General features: G+C 34.0%; 1 protein-coding gene across 1 annotated transcript in view; it reads right to left on the reverse strand.

The window, feature by feature from the left end:
* LOC134532348 (alpha-tocopherol transfer protein-like) overlaps positions 1–13,665 on the reverse strand; it is a 74,984-nt gene extending 61,319 nt beyond the window's left edge. The window contains exon 1 of the mRNA XM_063368774.1: positions 13,600–13,665. The gene's annotated coding sequence lies outside the window, so the exon portion shown is untranslated. The remainder of the gene's footprint in view (positions 1–13,599) is intronic.
* Between the last annotated feature and the right edge of the window lie 7,113 nt (positions 13,666–20,778).

The raw sequence follows: 20,778 nt of genomic DNA on the forward strand, positions 1-20,778 counted from the left end.
GACATTTAAAATTTCAAATATATCAAAGGCTTTTTTTCTTGTGGTATTAAAATTTAATTTAACATTTACCTAAATTTATTCTCATTAAGCAATTTTCAAAGAAGTACAAAATATATATATTTTTTTAATAAAAACATATTTCTTGACATAAGTTGTCCAATATCTTATCTTAACAACATCAACTATCTGTTAAAAATAATTATTGAATATTTCAAAAGGTTAATTACAGAACAAATTATATCAGATCAGTAGGTTAAATATACATTATATAGCACATAATTTACACAATAACTTACATATTAGATTACTTTTTTGTGATAATTGATAAAACTAAATTACTAATAAAACCTTTTTTTGACTTTAATTTTACCATGATGTACTCTTCAGTCTATGCAGTACCCCAGTCCAAATAACCTTATAAACTTATTCGTGCATTTTTTAAAAAATATATTACAATATATTTGAACCAATTTTCACAGTAGTATAAAAATGTATTTTCTGGCACTGGTGTTGGAGCGAATATTGAGGATGGGGTCAATGACCGACCACTCTGACGTCACGGAAGCCATATTGGATGACCTTGACCTTCAAAAATTCCTCTAAATTCCCAAAAATTTCCTTATTCGGAGGAAAAAAAATTCATGTTTTGAGGGAAAATTACCCGTTTTATTACACAAAAATGTCAACACACTCAAACTTCCCCATTAAGGCTTAAATTCCCCTTTGGCAAGCCTGCAATAAGACTCTGAAGGGGAGCTTTGACCTTGATCTCGGCTGCCGTCTCGAATATACAATCTCGAAAATATTTCAGTACTTTTTAATTAAAAATTACAAAAAAAGACCTGAAAATATATAAAAAAATTAACACCAAAAATATAATTAATTATTAAAAATATTATTACTGTATGAAAAATTAAAAATACTTAATTACAATTAAATAAAAGTTTAGTAATCTTGCTTACGTCATAGCTACCCGTCATATTGGATTGTAGAACCTTCTAACATTTGGAATAATGTCACGTCCGCCCTCTTGATAATCCATAGTTTTCATGAGAAAAAATGGGGAACAATTTTAAAATTAATAAAAAAATTAATTTCATAAAATTTTAATAAAAAACGCTCTTACATACTTTATGTTATTGAACCCCGTTAGGTCAATCGATTAAAAATGGCAATGGATCCTTACTCGACAGAAGCCAGGGCAGACTGACCTTCCACCACTACTGCGAAGACAGATATTACTTTAGCTAGTATAACGTAATGTCAGCAATCTTGGGTCCGCCATAATGTTTTCGTATGCTAAAGGACACCATCTGGGATTAGACATCATGTTTTCGTCTGCCAAGGCGCGCTGCCATTGTTTTGTTTAATTTTTACTCGCTAGAGTGCAGTAATATTTATTCCCTAACATCAGCTATCTTGTCGGTCGTCTTGGCCACCTTAATGAAATTATGTAATTATTAAGCTAGATGTTTTGGAAAAATTTGAAAATTCAGAAATAAATTCAGAAATTTATTTACTGACTTATTCCATTGATTCGGGTCCTTCGTTTGATCTTACACTGTAGCAAAAAGTAATTTTTAGTTCAACATCACATTTAATGAATCATGTTAAAATTTATAACAGAGGCTTAAATTTCTCGACTACCAGCCTCCAGTAAGCCGATGATGATATATTGGCCACTTTCTTTGATATTCGTAAAAATTAAACTATAATTTCTGAAAAAAAATTCAAAAACTCATCAAAAAATCACTAATTAAAATAACGTTTCATTCGATCGATATCTGTCCTTGGTTCGATTCTCGACCAGTAAAAAGAGTAACTAAACCTAAAAATAAATTTTAAATTCAGTTTCCCATTAACTTACATGGAGTTTAATCATCATTCTCGCTATAAAAACGACTCTTTACAATATACCTGTCCAAAGAAGTAAATACGCTGTCACTGTGCCTACCATGGAAGTCTAATTTTTCGATTCTTGGTATACATAACGTGCGTCTTGTACAATTTTAGGCGTATAGGTCAAGTGTATTCGAACCATAAAGCCAAGTCATGTACAATGTCAAGAGTATACGTCAAGTGAATACATTTAGACGTATGCTCGCATAGGTATTTGTTATAATAATATTCCTAGCATAGCTATATACATTTTATGTTTATGCATAATTGTAACAGATACATGCTAAGCATATTATTGTGCAAAACATACTATATATTTATTAATCGTCCAAATGTAACATTCACTAAGCTGGATTTTCAAGAATTCTGTGGGTTTTCTCCGTGTGTTCCTGATTGTTTCCTTGGTTAGATTTCTTTAAATTTTATCAGTGTGCTCCTGTTTTTAATTTTTAAGACCGATGGAGCTCGCCATGTGATACAGGTTATTTCTGGAGAAAACTGGAGCAATGGGAGGTTTGGAGCATTGGATCAGTTGGAGCAATTGGAGCTTTGTAGCACTTGAAGCTGTTGGATCACTTGGCTCACTTGGAGCATTAGATAACTTGGAGCTGTTGGAGTTTTGGAGCACTTGGAGCTGTTGGAGAACGTGGAGCTGTTGGAGAACTTAGGCAATTTGAGCTGTTTGAGTATTGGAGCTTCGTAACCAATTAGCCAAGCACGAATCTGATTTGTTGATTTGAATTTACAACCAGAAAAATTGTTACATTAAAAAAATTAATCAAGACTGACATGTTTTGATTCGTGTATTAATGGCAAATATTTGTTGTTTTGACTCGTGTCTTATATACCAGTCGCTGCGAGTATTTATGTGATATACTGACTACAGAGTCCTCTTTTATCTCCTGACTACGTTGCAATACGGATAGATTCTCTTCAGTACGTTTCCTGATATTAAGTTAATATTTGAATGTCGACATTGATGACCAGTTTACCATCAGCAGTGAATATTTTGCCAACCTTGGCCGCTGTGACGTCAGAAGTCGGTCGGTCACTGACCACCACACACCACAACCAGAAACCAGCACTGGAGGTAAGTACTAATATATACTAGTTGCTTGTTTTTCCTGAATACATTTAATATCACGCGTTATTTAATGTGAATATATAAGAGAAACTGTTTTGAATTAAATTAAAAATAACAAGTAGAAAAAAGGAAATTAAGTGGAATTATTTTACCAGTAAACTCCATACAACTATTTATTTGTAGCTACTGCTTCTGCAACCACACATTAAAGAATAAAATAATTTACTTTTACGTTCAAAAAGTTCTTAATTTTAACCAATGTTTTTTTCCGTTAGACCTCCAGCAACCCGCTTACAATCTTTCTTTAAATTGTGAGATTAAATTTTTTAGAAGGCAAAAGTGGCATTCCGTCATATTTAAAAATTATCATCCAATAATTTGATGGCAGCTAAAAAGATATCAATGTGAATTTTATATTGTATATCTTTGTTTATAATGTTAGAATTTTCATTGACCATGTTTACATCGGCAGAGCAAAACGTTTCAGCAAGACTTTGCTAGTTATTAAACTTATTGTGTTACAAATAATGTTGATATACTAATAAGTTTACCCTGTGACAAAAATAAAAATTAATTATGCATATTATATAATTTTTCTCTCTTTGCTAGTGGTCTTACAACCATGTGAGGATATATACACTAGTATTTTTGCCTTTATAGTACGCATTCGACGTTTTTCTAAAACTTAAGACACTAGTTAGACACTAGTAACTTTTGTTTAACTTTAAGTAGAAAAATTTAATTTCAAAATAAATAATTTTTGATTTCAAGTACAGCCCATATAGGTATTTTAATCATTCAATGTATTTGATGGACTTTAAATAAATATATTACTACATAGTAAAACAGTATATTTAAAAATTCATTCCAACAAACCAACCATTCCAGAATCCATGTATCTTCTAAAAGAAACTCAAGGAAAAAAAATACTAGTCAATGGATGGTAAGGCAAAATAATGCAATGTGTTTGCCGACAAATTAACCATTATAAAACACCTTTATTCAAAAGAACGTCGCATGGTAATGACGTCGTATTCTGTACGATTTTCAACACCTGTATGTTTTCTTTCTTTTTCCGCAGGTTGTGTACTCGATGTCACCGAATGCTAATTTTCATTGGCCTCTCTGATGACACAATGTTTGTGCAGCCACGAGTGAACCGGTCGGTGTTTGAGTCAGGAAAATAGCCAGCGTCATGCTTATGGAGAAACCATCTGACGTAATCATAGCGCAGAGTCTGCATTGCTCAATTGTGTTTCAAGCTTTTAAATGCAGTCAGCCACAAATTAAGTTTTCAGTAGTTAGTAAAATAGTAAATAACTAGTCATTAGAACATTTTTCTCTCTTAGGTATCTCTAAAAAACATAGCACATCTTAGGTATAAAACTGAATTCAATTTGCAGCCTGCTTGAACCCAAAGTTGAAACAGACTACAAATCAACTAAAAGTAGTGCGCAAGATGGGCGTGCACAAAAAAATTAAGTGTTTCCTTCAAGTAGAAGAAAATGGCAGAGAACTAAATTGTTTTCAAGATATGAAGGTGGGTCGGCAGAAAGTATTTTATTCGTATAAAAATTATATACAAGATTCAACAAACGTGCCAATAAACCCGGCAGTATCGTATAACTGACTACAATTAAACGCTTTAAGAAATGATTGAGTACAGACATATCAGGTACATATCAATGCAGTTAAAAATGAAAATGCGTTACATAAACGCCGTAAAAAAACATTAATAGGGTCAACAAAAAGTTACATAGAATTATACGGGCTACAAATCCATAATATTATAATCAGTGGCAATGCAAACAACAGTTAAACGCAACTGGCAGCACGGCGTGACACAAGATTACAGGCCATATCAAACAGTCAAAAGCAGTTGCGGATCATGCAGAATTACACAGTGGCGAAACAAACTGAAAACTAAAGGGCTAAGCAAATATGTTACAAGCTGAGCACGGCCACACCGTGCAACAAACTTACAGTTACTGTGTCGTAGATGAAGTTAACGTCATCACCGATACTGACCAGAGCTTTAGCGCCTCAGCCAACTGCAACCGAACGACCCAGATAACAGACTGCCAAGGCAGCAACAGAGAGACCGGCAGACAGACTAAATAGGAAGAGCTCGAGGCAAAGGCTGAAAAACCCTTAAATGTAAGTAGCACAGAGGGCACTACTGCTGCGGCGGAGAAACAAAACTACTGGGAAAGGAGAGGGGATGCGGATGGGGAAATCTACGAACCGAACAGTCGCTAGGGAGGGTACAACGTGGAGAGGGGAAGCGATCACTGGGTTATGAGGCCAGAGCATAAAGCTCATGCTTGAAATTCAACGAACTAACAAATCTATCCTAATAATATTATAAACGCGAAAGTTTGTATGTATGGATGGATGGATGTTTGTTACTCTTTCACGTAAAAACTACTGAATGGATTTGAATGAAATTTGGCCTACAGCTAGCTTATAATCTGGATTACACATAGACCCCATATTAATATGAAATTCCATCCCTAAGGGAATGAAAAGTGATAATTTCATTTTATAACAGAAAAAATAATAGGTCATAGACATACAAATAGTGAGTGAGTGTCATTTCTCTATGTCTGACACACGATCATACACATAGTAAGGTCTGGCAAATTAATATCTTTCTCCTTGGGGAGACCAGTCCGCTTAGTGGAGCTCACAGCAGCTAGCAAAATAAAGGCGCTAATAACAGTTTTGTTCTTAACTTGGTCAATAGATAGAGTTGCCTTAAATTTTAAAAGCACCATCGTTTGATGCGTTTGTCATGTCTTTAATTTTCGTTTGTTTGTGCCGTATGCGTTCCTATACTATTCATTCGATTGCGATGAAATTTTGGTGATTTGTTATGCGCATCCTCATGAAGGTTACTGAGACGGTTTAACTATTTTTCAATAGTTGGAGCACGAATCGTGTCAAAAAATGTGTTTATTTCATTTTATATAGCGGCACTTCGTCTGTTTTTGTTGTATAAGTGCGCACGCATGACACAATTTATTTAAATATAAAAGAGAGACAGAGATAGAGTGATATATATATAGAGTGAGATAGAGACGGTCAGATAAGTTAAGATCGATCGAGGTATAGAGAATGAAATTGGTTATATCATTGGTTCCCAACCTTTTGTGGTTCATCTCCCCTTTCTGGAGGTTGACTAACACCTATCCCCCCCCCTTTTTTTTTAATTTCATTGTATGCCTGATTTTAATTTGAAGTAAACTGTAAAAAACAAAAAAAAGTTTATTTATTTAAACATTTTAACAATTTTATTACAGTATATAAAAACAACCAAAGCAGTTTTATCCGGTCACTATTAAATAAAATATAAAAAAATTAAAATGTACATTTTTTACAGATTTATTTTTAAGAACAAAGAACTCAGATCATTGAAATACATTTAAAAAAAAGTAGTACATGTCTTCATTTTTAAATTGGAATCTGGAAAAATTAAGAAAGTTGACAGTTAAAATTTGAAAAATATATTCAAATAACCTTATTGACACTAGAAACAGCTGTAGCAATCATTCAAGGTTAATTGAAAGTTTGAAAACTTTGTTATTGTTTTATTTTACCTTTTCAATGGCTGCCTTGTGCTTGGTAGATTTCAGTTAAAGCTTGAATATCCGGCTTTATGTTCGTTAAGTTCAGACGCAAGTCTCCTTTTAGGCAAATGTCCAACATATTTCTTTGTTTTGTGAGGAGCTGAACAACAGAACTAAATCCTTTTTCAACTAAATATGTTGACGGGAACGAGGTGAGAAGTGGTTCAGTTTTTCCCCACAGTTGTGGATAAGTGTCCATAAGCTTCACCCATGATAACTCGTAACCGCTCTTCTTGAAAATGATTTTTGCCTCACAGTCATACTTCAAATCTAGAAACTCGGTCTGCAAAGAGTTATCAAGATTATTCACAGCTTCAAACGAGAATGGATCTAGAATCTAATCCGGAATTTGTAACTGGGTCAAATCTTCAAATCTTGATTCCATGTCAGTTTTTAACTGGTCAAGGTGATCAGTAAAAATTAGGATTTTGTCTTCTGGGAGTTCAGGAATCTTGTTATCTGAGACCGAACACTTTTTAAGGGTCGAAAACTGAATCAGCTCTTTACGGCCAATATTATCTTGTGAATATCAAACTTGGCGATGAATGATGAAATAATTCCTTTGGCCTTGATATAATTCATCTTGTTTCCTTGAAGCCTTATATTGACTTCGTTCATTTTTTCAAAAATATCTGTAAATTAGTCAAGTTCAAACTTGTGTTGCTTCAAATTCTCACTTAAAACAGGATCAGACGTGTCGAGAAACTCGGTAACCGTGTCAAATAATTCGAAGAAACGGCGCAAACAGTTCCCTTTGGAAAGCCACCTCACGGCCATATGTAGAAGCAAGCGTTCGAATTCCTCATCATTTTCATGGCAAAGTTGTCGGAACAAACGGTCATTGAGGGGATGAGCTTTTATCTTCTTGACACCAGCAATAACCAGTTGAAGGGTTTCATGCAGGACACCACTCAATTTTTTCGCAACTAAGTGTTGAAGATGAATGACACAGCGAATAGTGATGACCTCTGGCACTTCTTTCTTAAGGTGGGCTATAAACACAGCATGACGACCTGACATGGCAGGAGCACCGTCTGTTGCGCAAGCACTCACGTTTTTTAGAGGAATCTCTTTTTCCTCAAAATAACCTTGCACCGCTTTAAAAATCGATGATCCCTTCGTATCAGTTATCAAAGTTCTCGAAAACAACATTTCCTCGGTAATTTACTTTTGTTCATTGATAAACCTCACATAAGCTAAAAAAATTGCTTTGTTATCAATCAAAGATGATTCATCAATCTGCAATGCAAGTTTACCTTTTTTCAACAAATTGGTGAGTTTGGATTCAACGTCCGTGGCCATTTCGTCAATTCGCCTGGAAACAGTATTGTTGCTCAAAGGAACCGATTGACTTATCTTATTACTAGGGCCCTCGCCTAGCATGATTTCAACAATTTTTTTGGTAGCAGGTTTATCAGCTTTAGCTTAGAGGTGCTGAAAATAACTAAGTTCTTTACTCACTTTATCACTGTGTACTCTTGATAAATGATCTTTCATTCGCGAAGGATTCATGGCTTCATTACTAGTAAATGTTTTATCGCACAAAAAACAATGTGGAAACTGCACATTTTGCGGTGACGCGATAAAACCGAATTTTAAATACTCAGCTGAGTATTGACGACACTTCTTTTTTGATTCCATTGTGCATGAACTTCTACACTTCAAAACAAACGCACAAAAACAGAAAAGACACGCACAAAAACTGATTTTGAGGCACACAAAGACTGGTGAAGACTGAAGACGAATGTAGGTCAATGGCAAGTGTGTTGCGATAGCTGGAGGGGGAGGGGGTTGAGTCCCCAGTCGGCCACGCTGAGCAACAACAGGTGGGTGACTGGGGAGAGGGGTGAGTGCAGTGAACTCGCCGGCTAAGAATAGCTAGTGACTCATGCTATACGGCAACTTGTACTGTACATTATTATTTTAATTTTTCCACCTTTGAATACTCATCGCCCCCAAATCGCCCCCCACTTATTTATTGCCCCCCTGATAACCCAAATCGCCCACTTGGGTTAGATAAAGAGATACACCTATAGATGTATAGAGCTATATAGAGACTTATATATAGAAGATATAGAGATAGTGGGAAGTATATATGTAGTTATAAAGAGATAAATAGAGATAGAGAGATAAATAGAGATAGAGAGATAAATAGAGATAGAGAGATACATAGATGTATATAGATGTAGATAGAGTTAATAAATATATATAGAGAGATAGATAGAAGATTTTTATATGTGGAACTACTTTAAACATATTACAAAACAAAACTGAATGAGGCATTGCAATGCAGGCCGAGCATTAGCTAGATAATGGACACTTTTCAATATTAGTAATCTCTTATTTTTCAGCTTTTTCCTATATTGCTTTATAAAGTCTAACTTACATAGAGACCAGCAGATAAATAACTCTAAACTGGCAGAACAACGTCTGTTGGGATCTGAAAGTGATATAAATTAATTTTCACACTTGACATTAAAATTAAGAAGACAATTACTAACTACATCTGATTTTGAAAAAGGTCCCCTTCACCCTGTGTTCAGCCCGGGCAACGCTGGGTATTACAGCTAGTGGATAACTAAATTGTCTCTTTAAGATCGGACTGATATACGAAGACACGGCACCTGAACCACAGTAGTAAACGGGCCGTATGTAAGCTTACGAAATTTAAAAATAAAGAATGAAAAACTTTAGATAACAAAATTATTTGAAAACAACAAATAATTTTTTGATTGCGTTTTACACATTATCTTTTAAATATCCTTTAAATATTAAATCCCTTTTAAGGAATATACGCAAAACGTCGTACTTTATGGTCTGTAATAATTGTTCAACTAGTTTACAATACAATATTTTATTATTGCTTAACCAGAAAAATAAAAAAAAATAAAAAAAAAATGGTGCGCAATCCCTTAAAATTCAGATTATTCTTTTCTAATGTACTTCACGCTATACTTGGTATTGTACAGCTAAACACAGACTTAAAAATAATACGGTTGTGCTTTAATACTTGCAATATCGCTATCGAGATTTTTCAGGTAAATACATCGCAATATGATTTTTATTTTTCAGACTACGATATTATTTCTTTATTTGGATTATTTTATATAATCTGTGAATTATTTGAAATATTAGATATTGGTTGAATCCATTAATGTAAGAAGTAAATTACACTGAATTGGATTTAGCAGAAGAGAAATCAGAGACACTTAGAAAAAAAGTTGAAAATCAATTGATATTTGATCAGTAATACTGTTATGAGAGATAAAATTATAAACAATTTTATATATTTTCTTTTGCTAGTGCGACAACACCATTATTAATTATTATCAGCAATTTTATTATATAACCGCAGAACTAAACTTTAGAATGCTAAAAGTTTATTGTTTGTTTATATAAAATAACTAGCTGCAGTACCCGGCTTTGCCCGGGCTGAACACCGGGTGATATATTGTCCGCGAATTACAGCAAAATGAATAGCGATATGTCCAGTGTGTTGGACATTAAGAAATGACACATAATTACTGTTTGTGTATCTGTGACCTATGATTTTCTGTTTACCCAGGGCGATCGGTTGAAACGTTTAGAAGTTGACGCGCTACAGCGCCATCTAGCGGCGAGTTACAAAAAAAAATAGATAGCATAAAAACCTTCATGATAAAAACATTTCGATGTGCCAACTTTCATGGCGATCGGTCAAACGGTGTAAAAGTTTATCGACGTCATACATACCAAAATCCAATTATATATAGTATTCTTATATTTCGAAATTTTGGGGCTTTCACTTTTGCGAAAAGTGGATGTTCAGGACCTCGAATGGTTTGGAACACTCCATCTCGAAAGAAATGATATTTGAAATTCCTGAAATTTTCGAGATTTTGGGGCTTTGTCCCCAGAAGGGGAGGGGTTATTTTGAGGACCCTGAATGGCAGGGAAACACTAAAAATCGAAAGAGAATGATTTTTGAAATTTTCTAAATTTTGGGGCTTTGACCCCTGTGAAAAGGGAGGGGGGGTGATGTTGAAGACCCCGAATGGCTCGGAAACACTCCAAATAGTAAAAAAGTATACTTAAATTTAAGAAATTTTTTAAATTTTTCGTAATTTTGGATTTTTGCACTCCCCCCCCCCCCCCCTCCCACAAAATTGGGTGCGAAGTCGACTTTGGGTAAAAGTTCCACCATGCCCCGGACACTTTAGTTCGTAATGACTTAATTTTAATACAATTTTCTCCAATTTTTCGAAATTTTGTGGCTTGCACTTTTTGAAAAGGGGGGGGGGGGGGTGGAGTTTCAGGACCTCGAATGTTTCGGAACACTCCATCTCGAAAGAATAGATATTTGAAATTCCTAAAATTATCGAAATTGTGGGGGTTCTAGGACCCAGAATGGCTCGAAAACGCTTAAAATCGAAAGAGAAATTTTTTTTAAAAATTTTAAACTTTCGAAATTTTGGGGCTTTAACCACCTGGGGGGGGGGGGTGATGTTGAGGACCCCGAATGGCTCGGAAACACTCCAAATCGAAAGAGATATAAAGGGAAACTTATAACCTACCTATGAATAATTTTCTAAATAACTTAATAAATAACTCTATGTTTAAGAATTTACGTACATACATAATATTAAACTTCAAACTATACACACCAAAAAAACTAAGGATGTTTGTGAAACTATTTTTTATTTGTCATAATGTTTAAAACATATGTAGGATTTGTTGATATGTAAAGCTGTGGTGGCCATATTCCGCTTATCCAAAGGAGTATAGAAATTAATAGAGATATCACTCCCTGTACACACCACAAATCTTTGAATTAAGTAAAAAAAACATAGTCCAAAATGAAACAAAAAGTATAAATAACAACTAATTATTCAAAAAAATTTATTCAACTGGAATGACAATGTTAACATCCACCTGAAATTTAATAGAAGTAGGTAGGTAAGAATATATATATATATATATATATATATATATACATATATATATAAGAAAATTAATGAAATTAAAACATACATAAATAAAATTATCTCACACTCAACCAAACATAATGTTTAATATGAAATAAAGGAAGATGGCTATTACACGTAACTATTCTAATTAATAAAAAAAATCGACCTACCTGAAATAGTAAAATTCAAATTTTTCAACAATATATTACATAATTGATAAATATTTCTGGTCTTTGGTCTCAGTAGCCCTAAGACTCTTGACGCTCAGCAGATAAATTATAAACACTAAACCAAACTCCTTGCAAATAAGTTATAAGTAGGTATTGTAAAAAAATAATTTAAATTGTAATATACAAAAACGGTATTGAAAATTGAAACAAATATGGCGACACTACAAACTGTCAAGATATTAATTTTTTTCTTACTTAGTTCCTTACAATAGCAAAACGTAACGTAATGGCTTGAAAGCTATTGCTCGGCAGACATAGAGGGATGACACTTAACAGTTTGTATATCTATGACACACGTTACATAAAAATAAGTTATATTTTTTTAACCCGTTTAAAATTTATTTTTTTTAAGACAAAAGATAGCCTATGTCCATCCCCAGGATATAATCTATCTCCTTGCCAAACTTCATTACGATCCGTTCAGCCGTTCAGCCGGGAAAAGGTAACAAACAGACAGACAGACAGACAGACAGACAGACAGAGTTACTTTCGCATTTATAATATTAGTAAGGATTTGTAGCGAGTTTAAAAACGTATGGGAGATGTCTTTTTGCTAGTCACACTTGCAAACATGTTACAGAATTAAGAGACAAATATATAAAAATGGTTTTTGTCACTAACTGAATGTTATCTATAAATTAAAAAGAATATGTTAAAACTAAAAAAATACATTTTATTTAACGTTTCTACGATTAAAATTAACTTACATTTTTGGAATAAAACTAAGCAATTAACAATAATAAAAATTTTGTTTACGTATTATCTACAAATAAATCCTGTTCGTGCATTTAGCAATCGACAAAGTAGTGACTAGAGATTGTCTCGACACATATTTATTTAGCATGCAAAAATTTTTAATTATGATTTATTTTAATAAATTGATACTATGTCTAAATAATGAACAAGGAAGGAACTTGTTTATATATTAGTTCCGGAATTTTTAATTTTTAGGCAGGTGACTATAACAGTCCTCCTTCAGGTAGTAAGTGTCTCTGTCTTTTTCGTATAAAAGAGAATATTTTTGCTACTATTTAACTGTATCTTCAAGTTATAATCTCTAGCTGTTTTTGAATCAATGTAATACATCTGAATTTTGTCATTTGGAGAAATAAATTTAAAATTTGGATTTAAAAAACTGAAATAATTCGTAAACAAACTTTTCAGTCAGTAAAACAATCATATTAACATTTAGGCGTGGAAAAAAATTTTAAAGATTATTTTTTTAGCATTTCGTCAAATGCTCGATATGCCGTAAATAAATGAGGTATAATTTTTTTACAAAGATTTGTTACATATATATTTGAAACTTTTTCTGCGTTTTAAAGTTCAATATCTGAAGCCATGCCACAATAATTGTACTAATAATTTTGAAACCTTACGCAATAATTAGAGATATACCATTGAATTGAATTTTGCACTGCTTAATTTTACAAAGTTAAAAATTGAATTTTCATATGTTTGTAGATTACGTATGTCGTGCTATATACACAATGACAATATATGTAATATCTCAACAAAGAGAACATTTTTTTTTTTTTAATTTTTGTATCACAGACATGTCTTTGTTTAGTTACATTTTCTTCAAAATTATTATTTCATTCAAAAGTATAAATTAAAATAACAATGCTTATTGAAATCTTTCATTTGCTTGATTCTGGTTACCTACTAATTAAGTTGTTTTTTAGTAAAACAATTAGGGCCTACTATCGTAATTTCTTTAAAAAAAATGGTATTTTGAATAACGGCAAACGACCTGCTAAGAGCACCATAGAAGGCAGGACTGCAGGAAGCGAGCTGCTAGGACCATGTACCTGAGCGAGGTCTGGGCGCGCACGGGGCTGTACGGACGGGGCGCGCTCCTGCAGCCGACTGCTGCTCGCGGCCTCAGGCGAGTGCGCGGGTCCGAGGGGCCTCCGCGCGGCCTTGACACGCCAGTGGCTCGCCCGGAGGCCCGTGACAAGCATTTACTGCACGCCCCGAGCGTGTGCCGATGCGCTCCGCCTCCGTACACTGGCAACATCATTCAATCGAAATGTTTTTCTCGTCCATAAAATTATTATACATATATAAAATTCCACTTCATATATTGAAACGGTGATAATTCAACAAAAACATTTTTGAGATTACTTATGGCTGCAATAATCAAATAAGAAAAATATTTCTTTCCCACCTCTAAGTGGTATACAAATTTAGGTCAGTTGGCAGGCAGGGTTCAGTGTGTGGTGTCGGTGTCGGAGTCCGCCATCTTGGATTGTGACGTCACGGAGGCCATCTTAGATTGTGACGTCACGGAGGCCATCTTGGATGAAATTTACCTTGTTATTTGACCTTGACATTCAAAAATTGCCAAATATGACTCAAAATTCGCCAACAACTTGCCAACATTTCCAGTTATTGGAAAAAAAAATTACCTAAAAATTTTAAAAATTAAAAATATTAAAATATACCTATTTAGAAGGATTGATTATATCGATTTCTGTCCTTGGTTCGAAACTTGATTTTTTGCAGCAAGAAATTTTCCTTGAGAGAAAAAACTAGACAACACGAGACGGTGTTCAAAATCCGCTAAGCAAAAATTTTTTTTCGTTGTAGCAAGTCAGTTACGCGAAGAAGAGTTTAAATAGCTACAGCACAACTTGTAACGAGAATTCTACGTACAAGATACAGGACAACGATGTATCTACTATTCTAAAGAAGAGTGTTATGCATTACATCAATAATTTTCTTCTCTTGAACTCCTGATCACGAAAAAGAACTTAAATTGAAGCACGTTGATGATGTATGTAAGACTGAAGACAATGGAAGTATCATTACCACGAAAAGTGAGAATAAATTCAAGCCAAATTCAGGTAGACCATCCATACTTTGTAAAGATGATGAACTCTTAAAAATGAAGCTTGAAGTCGATGAACAAGCTTCGAAATCAACGATTTCAAATTCTTACAGTAATCTGGGTGAAGCACCTGACTTCTACGATGATGGTGACAGTAACTCTGAAGCTGGTGACAACACCAAGAAATGTGATGTAGCACCTAAATCAGGCAATATCGAAAGCTCTGATGAAGACCTAAGACCGAAATGATGAAAGCGGGGGGAACAAACAAAATTATTCTGATCAAGATTACGTTAAACACTGAGATTATAGTGATCTTAAAAATATAAATAACTATATGTCACAAAATACATCACCATCATGTATTCAACATGGACCACAAAAGCTAAAAATTACTAAGTGCTGCAGCACATATAGGTATACCACAAAAGTTATAGAAAATAATGGTATGCTAGGTTGATTAAAGTGTACATTTTATGATATAAAGCGTTAGGCACATAGAATTAAATATTAAATTTTAATTTACAATCAAGGCTAGAAAGTCCCAAAAATGTAAATACAAAAGTATTTACCTACATATATAGTAAAAAGGCCTAAAATTTGTAAAAATTAGAAAAACGTAAAGAAAGTTTTGTCTGAAGCTGAAATACTCGTGATCAACCAATAAGTTCATCATGGCGGTCGTCGATAATAATGACTAAGTGTTTTAAGTAATTCTTGAGCCACAAGACTATTTCTCGCCAAAGTAAGTCTATCTTCATTTACTTTTAACGTGCATCAAAAACACAAGAACATTCTTTTAGCATGGCGATATGTCCATTTGGATCACGAGCGAACGCCTGCAAACTCGTGGTTATCTCCGTCGCAGAACACAACCAATGCGCGACCCAAAATTTTTTGCCAGTCCCAAAGTCAATTTCATGTTATTAGAAAGTTCGCTGAGGCTAACGTTTTCTGAACGTAATTAACTTAATGCAAACTGTATATACTGCTATAGATTGCAAAACTTTAAAGAGTACAAGTCACAGCTAAGGTCAAAAAAATACCTACTGGTGTGCAAAGAGATTTGTGTCCAACCGTACTTTAGCCAAGTAACGTTTTTAGAAAAGCTTAAATGTTTTTGATGGCTTCCGTAGCACTTAAAATGACTGTTCAAATGAAAAACAGCTCAAAAGTAGTTCCAGTAACAATCAAAATGGCTCAATCCACAAAGTGAGGCACCACCTACAGCATTACTTGCGCTGTAATTGCAGCAGCTTATAACGACAGGCTCAAATCACAGCTGTCGGAAGCGGGCTGGCGAACAACCACATCTCATGCGTGTAGTAATTTTAAGTTAGTTCCAACACACGCCAAACACGCCCGATGCCTGGCTGTAAGTGCATGATGACATTGCTGACTAGTTATAATGCAGTGACTCTGCAGTCCTCTGAGTCGTGAGCGCGACCTTCGCTCGTGGTGTTAACAGCTCGGCCACAGTAGTAGAGTAGAAGTTATAAGTTAACAGTCCGTGGTCTGGCGTCGAAACTCCGCGCGCGGCAAGCGCCGCACAGTGGTCCCGATCCAGCAATCATGGTGCAAAAATACAAAAATTGCAATGTTTTTTTTTTTTTTTTAACTCGATAATCTCATGTTTATATCTATAAGATGCCTACTACTCGTTGGTAAAATTGGTTTCTAATTTGAGTGATTCATTTGACCGCTGTGATGTTTAAAATATTGCAGGCTACAATTACGCGGTTCCGTTGTCCACGTGTACCACACATATACAAGTTATTTTCAGTGCAAAAAAATGTTTTTACTAAAATGGTTTTAACTACCTAAAGAGTACATAAAATTCTCTTTACAATGACACCCTAAGGAATGCTGAATACTAATATCTAATGGAATGAGAGAGATTGAAAGATAAACAATTATTTCATCAAAACTTTAAATTTTGAGAAGGTTTTAAAAATGATTAACGCCTATTCACGAAAAGTTATTTGTGCCAGGCAGTAGTATATGTATGTAGGTAACAATCTCTGCCTTATTTGTATGCCGCCACCCGCAGCCATAGAAATGACAGGGAAATTTCTGCGAAAATCACAGTGCTCGCACGTACATGATGCTGGAGGATGTGGATCCTTGTCAACCTGGGGATAGAGCCGTAGCCAGGATTTGGCGACGGAAATGGATGGGGTCCATATTTTTGTTTTATGTAACCTGACTTTTTAAAATAAAATATAAAAAAGTAAAGTGTCACCTTAAAATTTGAGTGTATATTGGAATCAAATTAATTTAATATTAATGAATACACATTTACTTTGGATAAATAATTATATAATTTGACTAAATATTTACAATTTTTAAACAGCATATACTTGCATAGTGTTTTTTTAATGAAATCATCAGACAAGTAATAAGTACATGAGAACACATTACTGTCCTTAATTACATTAATCACACATGCAATTTGTATAGGTAAATATATTTGCAGTAACAGCCTAATATTTCATTTACGTGCCATAACACTTCACACATTGACTGCTTTTAACAGAACAGGATAACGTATATACATCATTGATAAGCCAGTTCATATCTCTCACATATTATTCCTTAAGTAAGTTTTAATTCTTTTTAGTGATTAAAACGATCTCTCAGCTTTGCTTGTAGAGACCGGCAAAGATGAACACAGAGTAAAGCTGGACTCCCAATCATCCGTTTCATCCGTCCGTCACCCGTCCGTCCGTCAATCACGTGACCTGCAGCCAATCAGATGGCCCGAAAAATTCCATCCGTCCGTCCGTCAAAACCTTGCCAAGCTGTAGCTTTTGACGGACCAACGGATGGTCCACCGCTTTGTTAAGTCGATCGACTTCAATACGACTTTCCGAAAACAGTGTTCGATTTTTTTAATTTGCAATATATAGAAGGCTGTGTCGTACTGACCGATTATTATTGTCGTAATAACTGTAAAGATTGCTTATGAGAATGAGCTTTTCTGAAAAAATGCTGATAAATTACGTCCGGGAAAGGGAGCATTTGTATAATATATTTATATAGCAAAGACTATCGGGATAAGCAACGGAGGGAAAAAGCCTGGATGGAAATAGCTTCTTTCTGTTTCCTTTTACGCAGTAATAAAAGAAGCATAATTTTATTTATTTTTGGCATGACTAATGTTATTTATAAGACGGCACCCATTTAATCCACTTGTCAAAGCACGGTTCCCGCCTGTCAACATATTATCACATCCATAAAAACAAAAGTTAATTATCCCAAGTAAATTATTTTCACCAAAAGTTAACTACAATTGAGAAAGTATGTGGCGGAAAGTTGTAGCACTGATATTTTAGAATAGTGACGGACGGACGGATGGTGGATGGTTGAAAGTCGGTAATAATTTCCGAGAGAAATAACGGACCGAAATTGACGGACGGACGGGTGACGGACGGATGAAACGGATGATTGGGAGTCCAGCTTAACTATCGAAAAGTCGGATAATAGTTCTTGTCGCATGCATCTAAAAGGTACAAAAATACTTTAAAAAATTTGGCAGCCTTCAGTTTAGTGGAGTAGAATGTCGCAAAGTATAAAACTTTTACTTTGTTGTTTTATTAGGTATAGCTATATCAAATTTACTTAGTTCACTACTCAGGTTATCAACATTTATTTTTATTTTATGTGTTAAACATGACATCATACATTAGGGTAAGTGACCTTTTTGGTACCATCTGACGCCGAGTGTTCTTAAAATTTTAGCACATATTCCATTGATTATAAGAAATGCCGTTTTGCCTCTTGGAAAATTGTCTGACGAGGCACATGAAGCCAGGAACAAAATATCAGGAATTATAGTCAATTTTTCGCAAGAAAAACAAATAGAAGATCAAATATTCAGAACTTATTTCGCAGGCTGTTGCTCTCTTCAGACCCCGTTATCACATCCGCTCGACCACTTCCAAAGAAAAGCATTAGAAAATTAACTGAGGAGGTGAAAAATGACTTGAAATATTTAATAATTTCTTTCAAAAATAGGAAGGAGGATGATTCAGAAGAGGAATCAGAGAACAGTATTTGCCATGATACCACATCAGACGAATCCGATTGATATAAACATATAAAAAATTAATTTATTTTACTGATTTGTTGATAATATTAATGTGTTTCATTTAGGTCTCTTGATATGTATGTTTTAATTGTAATTTATTTTTGAAAGTTTAGGTTAGTTACTATACATTATAAAACTTAAACTGCATAAGAACGATTACTTGGAAATTTAGTATTTTGTTGATCTAAACATAATAAATTACGTGTGAAAAAAATTAACTGCTCCAGTGATGATGACTTCTTATTAGCCCAGATACTTAAAAATAAATATCCAACTTAGGCATTTATTGTTTAAGCAAACGCTAACTATTCTGAGGAGCATACATAAAAAATATAATTTAAAATATTTTTATTTTATACAGCTAAACAGCTATATTGTTTCTGCCATTTTATATTTAAACAACATGCGTACTGGATTCGTAACTATATTCTTTTAAAAAGTTTATGTACCAATTTTCGTTTAAATTTTTTGAATAATAAGCGCACTAGGAATGTTTGCACCATGATTGCTGGATCGGGACCACTGTGCGCCGCAGCAACAGTTCAGGCTCTGCGCGCCGGTGGTGCCGTGCAGTGGCACACACCAAGGCCGATAGTTTCGGTATTCTGACAGCTGAGTGGCGAAAATTTATCGGGGGACTCAGACACAATAAAATTCAGTTCCAAACCAATTAAATTAATTAAACCAAAATATGTATAAATAAATAACAAATACATGAACGTTAACAAATTAACAAATTGTGAAGTACGCCAAAAGTTATATAAAAATTGTTAGCATTATTTTGAACATTTTTTTTTGTAATTTTGCTGAAAAGCTATACATTTTTAAATATATTATTTCACCAAATTTTGTTATGCGTAAATATTGTAAGCTTTGCTACGAAAATTTATTTTTAAACTGGAAAAGATAAGAGTATTAATTATGTAAATATATGTCCGGCGTCAGGGTTCTGGGTGTAGTGTAAGTGTCAGTGTCCACAATCTTGGATTCTGACATCACGGCAGACATCTTGTATGACCCTGATTTTGATATAGACCTTTGACCTTAAACTTAAAATTCTTAATTTGCCAAAAATTCCCCAAAATGACTCTAAATTTCTCTAAGTTGACCAAAAATTCGCCAAAATTATCAGTTTTTTGATAAACAATTCCACCAAATATAGAAAAAATTCATCAAAATAGAAATTTTCCTAATTCGAGGGAAAAATCACCATTTTTATAGAAAGTTTCCCGTTTTCCTACTCATAAATATCAGTGAATGGAAATGTCCTAAATGTGGCTTAGAGTCCTTTAAAGCAAGCCACTATAAGCCTAATAGGTCATAACCTTGACAATTGTAACGTTATGGCCACCATTTTTAATTGTGTCGTCACCATTACAATATTAGTAATCGCCGCTACTTTGAAACGCATAATTATTATCCGATTTAAATGTAAAAAATTAATTTTTATAAAAAAATAATTTAAAAAATTTAATAAAAAAATTCTACCATATTAAAATTATGTTTTTATGCTGCCATATTTTAAAATCCATAATTATAATCAAACAATTCGAATTTATTTTTAAATTATAAAAATTATTATAATAAATTTTAATAAACATTTAATTAATAAACGCACTACATCATGGAGTCCTCGGTTTGAACCCGGTGAGAGCAAAACAAAAAATGGCAACATATCCGTTCTCCATCGAAGCCACAGACAAACATCCCACCACTAAAACCAAGGCATATATATATAGCCAGCTAGTATTATGTCACTGCCGCCATCTTTTTTTCGTCTGCAGAAGGCCGCCATCTTGTATTTATACATGATAGCCGGCATTTTGTTATCATCTACTGGAAGCAGCCATCTTGGATTATTAAATACATCTTGTTTTCGTCTTCTGGGACTCGCCATCTTGTATACGCATGCTAGAATGCGCTACCACCATGTAAGTTTTAATTTTACCCGCTACAGTGCAGTAATTTTTTATAACTGGGGCACCCGCCATCTTGACATGTGGGTGCCAAATTGCAAATTTGTATTTATTCAACTAGAAATTCGGGAAAAAATTCCAAAATTCATTA

This window comes from Bacillus rossius, chromosome 5 (genome assembly GCF_032445375.1).
Source record: "Bacillus rossius redtenbacheri isolate Brsri chromosome 5, Brsri_v3, whole genome shotgun sequence".
Classification (NCBI taxonomy): domain Eukaryota; kingdom Metazoa; phylum Arthropoda; class Insecta; order Phasmatodea; family Bacillidae; genus Bacillus; species Bacillus rossius.